Genomic DNA, 10,703 nt, shown 5'->3' with positions numbered 1-10,703 from the left:
TTCTATGTTTCATGTACCATAACTCCTTTAACCATTAATCTTTAACCATTAACCCTTAATTTAACCAAACCATATTTGGACAATTTCTAGTTGTTGGTTATTACATATTAAGCTTCTAGGAACATTCTAGGAACATGAACCTGAGTTTTCATTTTTCTAAGATAAATAACCAGGAGTACAATTGCTAAGTTGACTGGTAGTTGCATATTTAGTTCTTAAAACCTTTTCAAAAAATCCTTTCAAGCTTCTTTTCAGAGTAGTTGTACTGTTTTACATTTCTAACAGCAATGTACACTAATTCAGTTTCTTCACATATTTGTCAACATTTGGTGTTACCACTATTTTAAAATTTTGGCCATTTTGATAAGTGTGTAGTGATATCTCTTTTTGGTTTTAATTTGCATTTCCCTAAAGGGTAATGATAACATCTTTTAATGTATTTATTCACTAAATATATTTTTTAGTGACATGTCTGTTTAATTTTTTTGGTCCAGTTTCTATTTCAATTATTTATATTTTATCTGCTGGATTTTGAAGACTCTTTGTGTATTACAGATACTAGTCTTGTTAGATATGTGGTTTGCAAATATTTTGTCCCACTCTATAGCTAGCTTTTTATAATATTAACAGGGTATTTCACAGATCAAATATCTTTGAATTTGATGAAGGCCAATTTATCACTTTTTGCTTTTTGGAATTAGTGTGACACTTAGGTAGAGGATTTTTTTTTTTTTTTTTTCTGCTTGTTTGGCACCATTTATTGAAAAGTTATCCTTTTATTGATGGGTGAAATGGATGACGGTGATCAATCAAAAGATATAAACTTCTTTGATTTTATTTCATCATTGGTTTTAGTTTTCAGCATATACATCCTATATTTTTTGTTAGATTTATACTTAGGCATTTAAATTTTTGAATGATTACTAGTGGTATTGCATTTAAAATTTTAGTGTCCATATGTTTATTAGTACTATGTAGAAATTTCTACTATGTAGAAATACAATTGATTTTTGTGTGATTATATTGTATCTCGAAATCTTACACAACTCATTTGTTAGTTCTAGAAGGTGTTTTGTGTGTTCTTGGAATTTTCTGTGTAAACAGTGATGTCATCAGCCTATGTGGTCTATTTTATTTCTTTCTTTCCAAGTTGTCTTATTTTTATTTCCTTTTCTGTGTTATTGAATAGCTACAACTTCCAGCACTATGTAGAATAAAAACTATGAGAGCAGATATATTTTATTAAATTTAATCCATTTTTCTTTTTAGTTTACTGAGTTCACCTCAAACTTTGAATTGTTTTTAATCTACAAGAGTTCTGAGCAGTGATCTCTATTACATTTGTGTTAACATGCATACAAGGCTGCCCACTTGTAAAGTGAAGAAACATGTCTTCTGTTCCTATCTTTGAGTTTCTAAAGATAATATTAAGCATTATTAGAACAATATGACTTGAGAATCACCAATTGTAAATATCTTTGCATTTGCATAGTCAATGCTAAATCTTCTGTTGATACATGTAATTAAATAGTCAAACAAGAAAATTCCATTGGAACTACAAGCAATTGTTTGTACCTCAACTACTTTATAAGATGAGGCAGGAGAAGAGACTAGGAAGAAATGTGATAGTACAAAGCAGAGAATAACCACAGAACAAAGGTCTCGCTAGTAATGACAGGAATTTTTTTTAGGTTCCCTGGAGTCTAGAAACGTAATATAAAACAGACTGAGGCCCAGAGATTATTCGTATTTGGGTTTATCAGTAACTAGTGTATGATCTGGGCATGTATCTTTGGCCCCTGAAGTCTTTCTTGATGTCTTTAATTTTAATTTAAGTATAAAAATATCTACCTTAAGGAGTTAAGAATTAAATCAGAGAAGGTATAGTATTTATATGGTATAGCAAACAGTCTGGCATGTGGTGGATATTCAATAATGGTTTTATTTTCCTTTTTCTCCATTGTTCTGCTTACCCAAAGTGTTCCACAAAACCTATTCTCATACTAAGGAACAGAGAAGACAGCATTTTATAAAAAGTGAAATGAGGACAATAATACTACATGATGCTACTATAATTAACGATCATTTGTTCAGTAGAAAGTACAAACACTAACAGCTACTTATGTGGACATGTTTGTTTGAGACATTGTATTGTATTTTAAAGTATGTATACCTAACATCTGCAGAGGCTGGTATGTCTCACAGAGTGTGGAAACAATCTAACATGGAGGGTGAGGAACCATGGGACAAGAGAAGGACCTACTGGTAACTAAATGAGCAAAAACAGGAGACAACAGAACAACAACAAGGCATATTTCCTGGTGACTTCTATGGAAGGTTTACTCTAATGAAGAAAAATTGGTACTTTAGAACTGCAGAAATTATGCTTAATTAAATCTGTAGGTGCCTATTCTTTGTGAGGGTGTAGCCTTATCATTCATGGATCTTGATAAATTGCAGTTACTGATAAAGGAGATATGCTTTGTTTATTTTATTTTTATTTTGAAAACTTTATTACTTGTTCTTTTGTGAAGAGGACCTGTACCCTTTTGGGTGTGCCACTGATTATACAATGGTGTAAGAGTTGGGTTTATTAAAAACTATGCCATACAAGAAAAGACTCAGAATTATTGCAAATGTCAAAGATTATAGCTCAAGTTTACCCTTGAGTAGTAACAGTTTGTCATAAAAAAAAGTTTTCATATTTGATGGCTGAAGTTACTGCTCCAAAAACAAGGCTGAAAGAGTACATTTTTTCGGAGTGGTTTAATAACTGATCTTTGATGCTTACCTCTTTTAAATTTAATAAAATATTTTTGAACATTCCTGTTAAAGAACTGCATGGCAAATCAAGATGCTCCACCTGGCTGTTGCCCTTTTAGTTGGCAGGAGCTGATGAACTGTGTAATTAGATAAGTATTCCCACCAACACCAGTGATGCAGTAATGTTTTTCATCTTTCCCATTATCATATACTTAACTATGAAGCACACACTCATTGGTATTCTAAGCACTTTTGATTGATACACAGTGTCAGTAAAATTTACAGATTATGCATTCCAAAAAAATAAGAGGGAATTAATGTCTTAGGAAAAGTTTTTAGCATAGCTCCTCTTGCCAACATTTTTTTTTTTTAGTGTTAGTGTGTCTAAGTGTACAGAAGTAAGTAAACAAGGATAAATGTAATCCAAATTAAATTGCTGAGAATATTATTTTCCATTTCATTTGCTCTGGTTTATGAGTAGTAGTTCTTGATGTATACTTTCAAGTATGTCCTAAGTTTTATTAGAGATGTCAAAATAATGTTCAAACTGCTGCATCACATGTTGTTGTATATTCCTTTGGACATACCGTTTTCTTTCCCTCAGAAACATATGTACATTTAAACCAAATGTAAATCCATACAAGCAATAAAAGAAGTATAAAATGAATTTTGAAGATGGAATATTAAAGCACCTCTTGGTATTTCATAAATTTTACATTGTCTATGAAGAAATAATCTAAGATTTTTCACAATCTATTTTACCTTTACTTACAAATTTTATGTACCTCATTATAAATTATAGGTTATTCAAACAACTGAGAAAGTGTATCTAAAATCTAGTTGACTGAGAGATTTGACAGCAATGTAAAATTCTTCCTACTGTTACTTAAATCACAATGTAGATATACCATTAGAGAAAATAAGTATTATTTAGAATGGTTATATATTATTAAAAGTAAAAAAAAAAATCAGTATTTTAAAGTCTGGGTTTAAATAAGTTCCACAACACTTTGTTTTACAAAATAATTACATTTAGGTTTTAGACCATTCTTTAATTTATGATTTATAAAAGGCAAATCTACTATTTTAGGGATTAGGTGACTTTGTAAAATAAATATTTAGAATCTCCAAAAGGCATTTTTAGCAGTTAGGAAAGGAATCAGATTTTTAACTAACAGAAGAATCTATTTATAATCAAGTCCTGAATAGTTTCTTGTTCAGGTCACATTCTGAGTAAATGCAGACAGAATTGTTTCATGGAAATTTAGTGTGAAGTATGGGTGTGTGTCTGATTCAGAGACACATAACTAGGCTTCTGAAGAAAAATAATATCCACATGGAATTATGATACAAACATTCCTAGTGACAGAGTCAGTGAGCAGAGATTATTCGGGGACATGTGATTATGCCAATCAAAGGTGATTTTTCTCTTTGGGTATATAGCTGGTTATTTACATGACTCCTAAGAAGTCTGGATGAGAAGAGAATTTTCTTGGTTTTATTTGTTGTTTTGATTTTGATTCATTTTGATCATGCGGAGTGCATTTTTCATCACATCTTGAGAAATCTTTTTGTGCTATCATATGGCTCCTGATTTTAGAATCTATAGATTGAATTATTCATATTTTCCTTTATAAAAGCCCAAAGAGAAGGGCCATTAAAACATTGGTTAATTAAGAAGCCACAAAGACTTCCATTTACAAAGAATTATTCAGGTACATAATGAGACTAAACTCATGTTTAAGTGTTCCGATAAACCTCAGGGCATTCATAGAACTTCTCCAGTGATTCTTGTGGTGGAGGGGTATTTGGGTTAAGAGGTGGAGACACAGTGGGCATTCATGATATGGATCCTCTGCTTCAACTGGAACAATTCCACCTTTATCCCTTACTTATTTATTTTTCATGTAAGCTTTCACTTAAAAAAAGTCCAAATGAAATTTAACTACTACTGACTGAACTCAAATTTGCATGCTTTTTAAGAGACATTATCTAGAATTTAATTCAGTGCAACTCATTAACAAATCTATCAATTTTTATGTGTCTTCCATGTGTTTAGCATTTTTTGTGTGTATTTTAAATTATTCAAAGAAATAGAACCATACAATATCTTCTATGGTTTAATTTTTAATTGAAATATGATTAACATGTAACATGACATTAATTTCAGGTGTACAATACAATTCAATATTTGTATCTATTTAGAAAAGCTTATCACAGTAAGTCTAGTTAACATTGTTCACCATATTAATTTTTTTCTTGTGATGAGAACATTTGAGAACTACTCTCTTAGCAACTCTCAAATGTATAATATAGTATTATTAACTATATACACCATACTATACATTTCATCCCCATGACATTTATTTTATAGCTGGAAGTTTGTACCTTTTGTACCTCATGCATCTGGCCCACTCCCTACCCCATGCTTCTGACAACCACCAGTCTGTTCTCTGTATCTATGAGCTTCATAGTTTGTTTGTTTTCAGGTTTTACATGTGCTTTACATACTTTTCATAATACCATATGGAATCATATGATATTTGTCTTTCTCTGTCTGACTTACTTCACTTAATATAATGCCTTCAAAGTCCATCCATGTCACAAATGACAAATTTTCTTCTTTTTGTGGCTGAATATTCCGTTGTATTTACATACCACGTTGTCTTTATCCATTCAAGCATTGTAGACACTTGCTTCTTCCATGTCTTGGTTATTGTTAAAAATGCTGCATAGAAAATGAGAGTGCATATATCTTTTTGAGTTAGTGTTTTTGTCTTCCTTTGGATTTGGATAAATATCTAGAAGTGAAATTGCTGAATCATATGACAGCTCTATTTTAATTTTTTAAGGAATCTCCACAACGGTTTTCTATACTGGCTGCACCAGTTTACAGCCCTTAGCTTGCATGGCAGGAGAGCACAAAGTTTTCCTTGTCTTTACTTCTTTGCCAACACTAGTTATTTCTTTCTTTTTTTTTTTTTTCCCCCTTGTCTTTTGATAATAACTATTCTGACAGCTATGAAGTGATATCTCATTACGGTTTTGATTTACGTTCAGTGATGATTAGTGATGTCGAGCAACTTTTCATGTACCTGTTTGCCATTTGTATATCTTCTTTGGAAAAATACCTGTTCGAATCCTCTGCCCATCTCTTAATGGAATTGCTTATTTTTTTGTTTTTTAGTTTTTGTTAAAAATAAAAACTCATGAATTGTACGAGTTCTTTGGATATTATGGATATTAACCCCTTATTGTATATATGATTTGCAAATATTTTCTCCTATTCAGAATGTTGCATTTTCATTTTGTTGATGTTTGCTGTGCAGAAGCCTTTTAGTCTGATGTAGTCTCACTTGTTTACTTTTGCTTTTATTTCCTTTGATTTTGGAGTCAGATCCAAAAAATCATCACCAACATTGATGTCAAGAAACTCACTTCCTGATTTCTGCTATGAGTTTTATGATTCTAGATCCTATGTTCAAGTCTTTAATCCATTTTGAGTTGGTTTTTGTGTACAGTGTAAGATCTGCTTTCTTTCTTATTTCTTTCTTTTCTTTTCATTTTTGTTTGTTTGTTTTGCATAGGCTGTCCAGTTTTCCCAGCACCATTTATGAAGAGATTGTCTTAACCTCCCTTGTATATTCTTGGCTGTTTTGTCATAAATTAATTGATCATATATGCATGGCTTTATTTCTGGGTTATCTTCTGTTCCGTTCATCTACATGTCTGTTTTTATGCCAATAAAATAATGTTTCAATTTTTAAATTAATTTAATTTTTAATTACTATAGCTTTGTAATATAGCTTGAAGTCAGGATGCATGATGCCTCCACCTTTGTTCTTTCTCAAGATTGCTTTGGCTGTTTGTGGTCTTTAATAATTTTGCTTTAAAAGAAATGAAACAAGGAAAAAAGATAATTGTAGAGTTGTCCACTGAATTCTCCTCAAATAGAGAAAAACCTTTGTTTACAAATGAACTCAAATGGGCACATATGTTAAATAATATAAAGCTGTTGTTCATTTGCCTCTTACATGGTATGGGACAAATAAATAGCTAAACTACCCTAAGAAATAAACCGGGATTTAGAATTAGATGGGTAGGTAGATTGGAGGATAAGAGAAGTACCCTAGGTTATAATCCAGCAAAAGGAAAAAATATAATCCAGCAAACAAATCTAAAAGAGAAAAATATGGAAGAAATAAGAAGCTGTGCTAAGCAAAGGGATCAGTAGAATGTGTCAAGTTAAAATGAGTAAAGGTGGTTTCTTCCTTTCTGCTGTAGACTCTAGTGGCTGATGTTGAGATGGGCAAGTTCACAGAACCTGGGAAGGTGGTGCTGGTCCTGGCCAGACACTGCTCCAGATGCAAAGTGGTCATTGTGAAGAACATTGATGATGGCATTTCAGACCATCCCTACAGCTATGTTGTGGTGGCTGGAATTGACCACTATCTCTGCAAAGTGACAGCTGCCATGGGCAAGAAGAAAATTGCCAAGAGGTCAAAGATCAAGTTTTTTGTGAAAATTTATAACTATAATCACCTCATGCCCAATATCCCCTTGGACAAAACTGTCATCAACAAGGATGTCTTCAGAGAACTTGCTCTTAAATCCAAGGCCTGACAAGAAAAGTTCAAGTTCAAGGAGAGTACAAGACTGGCAAGAGCAAGTGCTTCTTCCAGAAGCTGTGGTTCTGGCTCTCCTTGGTTTCAGTAATTTAAAAATACCAAAAATATAAAAATTTCAAAAAATAAAATGAATAATGGTACATAATAAAAAAATTACTGTGTAAATTTAAAGAGAAAATTAATATATATGATCACAGGGAGGGTGGTAGGGGACAAGTTTGAAGAGGTAAGTTCTCCTTTTGGAAAAAAAACAAAATGTTAGATTGGATTTAAAAATATTCAATAAAGGGGGCTCCTGCATGGCTTAGGTGGTTAAGCTTCTGGCTCTTGATTTCAGCTCAAGTATTGATCTCAGGGTTGTGAGTTCATGCCCCATATTGGGAGAACATTAAAAAATATATCCCATAGTGTGTAAACCTGGCGATTCACAGACCTGTACCCCTGGGGATAAAAATATATGTTTATAAAAAATAAAATTTAAAAAAAAAAAAAAATATATCCCATAAAGACACACTAAAGAGACTAAATAATAAATAAAAAACAAAACTAGAAAATACTGCATAGTACACTTAAGGAGCTTGATGTAATATACTGTATATATGGAAATATATACATAAGTAGTAAACATACTTTTTTTTTCAAAGACACATAGAATAGTCTTTGAGAGTATTAGACTGAAAAGATAATTTAAGAAGTTTTAAGGAGAAAAAGTAAGATTTTATACAGATCACATTCTCTGACAACAATGCAATAAAAAATGATATATAAAAGTAGGGAAATTTTTCTAGATATGGCCTCTAAGGTAAGGGAAATCTGTGTCTGCTGACTGACTCTTAGGAAACTGGACTACCTTCTAACACCATACACAGAAATAAACTCAAAATGGGTTAAACACCTAAACATGAGACCTGAAACCATAAAAATCCTAGAAGACAACACAGGCAGTGATTTCTCTGACATCAGCTATAGCAGTATTGTTCTAGATATGGCTCCTAAGCCAAAGGAAATGAAAGCAAAAATAAACTATTGGAACTACCTCAAAATAAAAAGCTTTTGCACATCAAAGGAAATCATCAACAAAACAAACAAAAAAACCCTACTAAATGGGAGAAGATATTTGCAAACGATACATCCAATAAGGGGTTAATATAAAAATATGTAAAAAACTTATACAACGCCAAAAAACCCCAACAATTCAATTAAAAAATGGGTGGAGGACCTGAATAGACATTTTTCCAAAGACATCCAGATGGCCAGCAGACACATGAAAAGATGCTCAACATCACTCATTATCAGGGAAATGCAAATCAAAACCACAATGATATATCATCTTACACCAGTTAGAAATACTAAATTCAAAATGACAAGAACTAACAAGTGTTGACAAGGATGTGGAGAAAAGGGAATCCTCTTGCACTGTTGGTGGGAATGTAAATTGGTATAGACACTGTGGAATACAGTATGGAGTTTCCTCAAAAAGTTAAAAACAGAAATACCACATTAATAATTCCACTACTGGGTATTTTCCCAAAGAAAGTGAAAACAGTAATTTGAAAAGATATATACACCACTATGTTTATTCATCAATATATGAATGAATAAAGAAGATATAATATGTATACATACATACATAATAGAATATTATGCAGCCATAAACAGAATGAGATTCTGACATTTGAGAACAACATGGAGGGTAGAGAGTATTATGCTAAGCGAAATAAGTGAGACTGAGAAAGACAAATACCATATGATTCCACTCATAAGTGGAATCTAAAAAAAATGAATAAACAAAAAGCAGAATCAAACCTATAAATACAGAGAACAAACTGGTGGTTGCCATTGGGGAGAGAAGTAGGGTCTTGAGCAAAACAAGTAAAGGGGGAAGGGAGAAAGAAGTCTTCAGTTATGGAATGAATAAGTCATGGGAATAAAAGGTACAGCATAAGCAATACAGTGAATGATGCTGAGGCGGCAGATGGTAGCTACCTTTGTGGTGAACATAGCATAATGTATAAACCTGTCAAATCACCAAGCTGGTCACTGAAACTAATGTAACATTTCATGTCAACTATACTCATAAAAAAATAAAAGTTCAAACCTGCCATAAGCAATTTAAAAATAAAAAAAAAACTATTTACAAACTATTTAAAAATAAATAAAAATGAATATGCCAAAAATGGTTCTCAATTAAAATGTTACAACTCTAACTGCTCAAAGGTAAAGAATTTAATTGACTAGAAAAATAACAGTTAAATATATATAATAGTAAATTAAAAGTAAAATGGTCATTAATAAATAAGTAAATATTCATTATAACTTAGAAAATCAGGGAAATTACATTTACTCAATAACCAATATGTGCTTTCAAAAGGAGGAATGAAATAGAAAAAAGGAATCACTTTTGTATGCCTATTTAATCAAAGAAAGGAGACTATGGAAATTAACATAAATGAGAATATCATAGTATTATGAGGAATATTAAAAGTATCATCTGACTCCTTGCTTTCCATAATAAAAAGCTAGATGGACAGAAAATAAATGTAACAAACACACAATTTAATATAAAGGTGCCAAGTCTTGTAAATTAAAAGAAAAATTAAAACTGGTTTCTTTTTCTCAGCGTCTTCAGATAGTGAATGATTCCAAAATTAGGAAATGGGCTTCTGTTCAAAGATCAAATTCAAAGCACCAAACAGAAAACATGTAAAGACAGCGAGATTTGAGATACCATCTCACAGATCCTTCCAAATAAGTACAAGGTCCTGTAAGTGTCTTAAGGAAACACCTTGCACACCCTCGCTGGTAAACATTAGGGCTTCTGAGAGTGTTAGAGATGTTCTTCCTGCAAGCTCACAGAGATCTCTGAAAGAGATTATTTATTCGAAGAGACTGTGAGATAATGAGTGGATTATAATGGAGTCCATTACAAATGCACACACAAAAACCTGTGAAGTTTTTTTTTGTTTTGTTTGTTTTGTTTTTAAGAATTATGCCAGCTTAGACTGAAAGAACAGGGAGAGTACAAAAGGGGAAAGCTTTGGGTTCCTTAACTTCCATGGGTAGGAAATGGACCTAAAACCCTAAAACCCAAAACCTTATTCTACTGCATATATGGGCTAAACTTTAATTTTAAATTTAAATTTAAATTTAGAAAAGAAAGGGTAAATACGAAAGCCTTGATGGCAAAGCCAAGAGCCACAGTAAATACCTCCCAGACAGTGGACTGAGCTCCAGTCAGGGAGCTGGCAATATGTGCAGGCTCAATTTCAGAATTGCTGTGGATCATTAATTCCTGTGAGTCTCAGGCTTCTA

The 10,703-nt window shown here is 32.1% G+C and overlaps 1 pseudogene; it reads left to right on the top strand.

The window, feature by feature from the left end:
- The first annotated feature begins 7,068 nt into the window (after positions 1–7,068).
- Positions 7,069–7,386, top strand: LOC111147823 (annotated as a pseudogene).
- The last annotated feature ends 3,317 nt before the right edge of the window (positions 7,387–10,703 follow it).

The sequence above is a fragment of the Enhydra lutris genome, unplaced genomic scaffold (assembly GCF_002288905.1).
Source record: "Enhydra lutris kenyoni isolate GAN:26980312 unplaced genomic scaffold, ASM228890v2 scaffoldscaffold17, whole genome shotgun sequence".
NCBI classification, from domain to species: Eukaryota; Metazoa; Chordata; class Mammalia; order Carnivora; family Mustelidae; genus Enhydra; species Enhydra lutris.
This window is presented reverse-complemented; position numbering and strand designations above follow the sequence as displayed.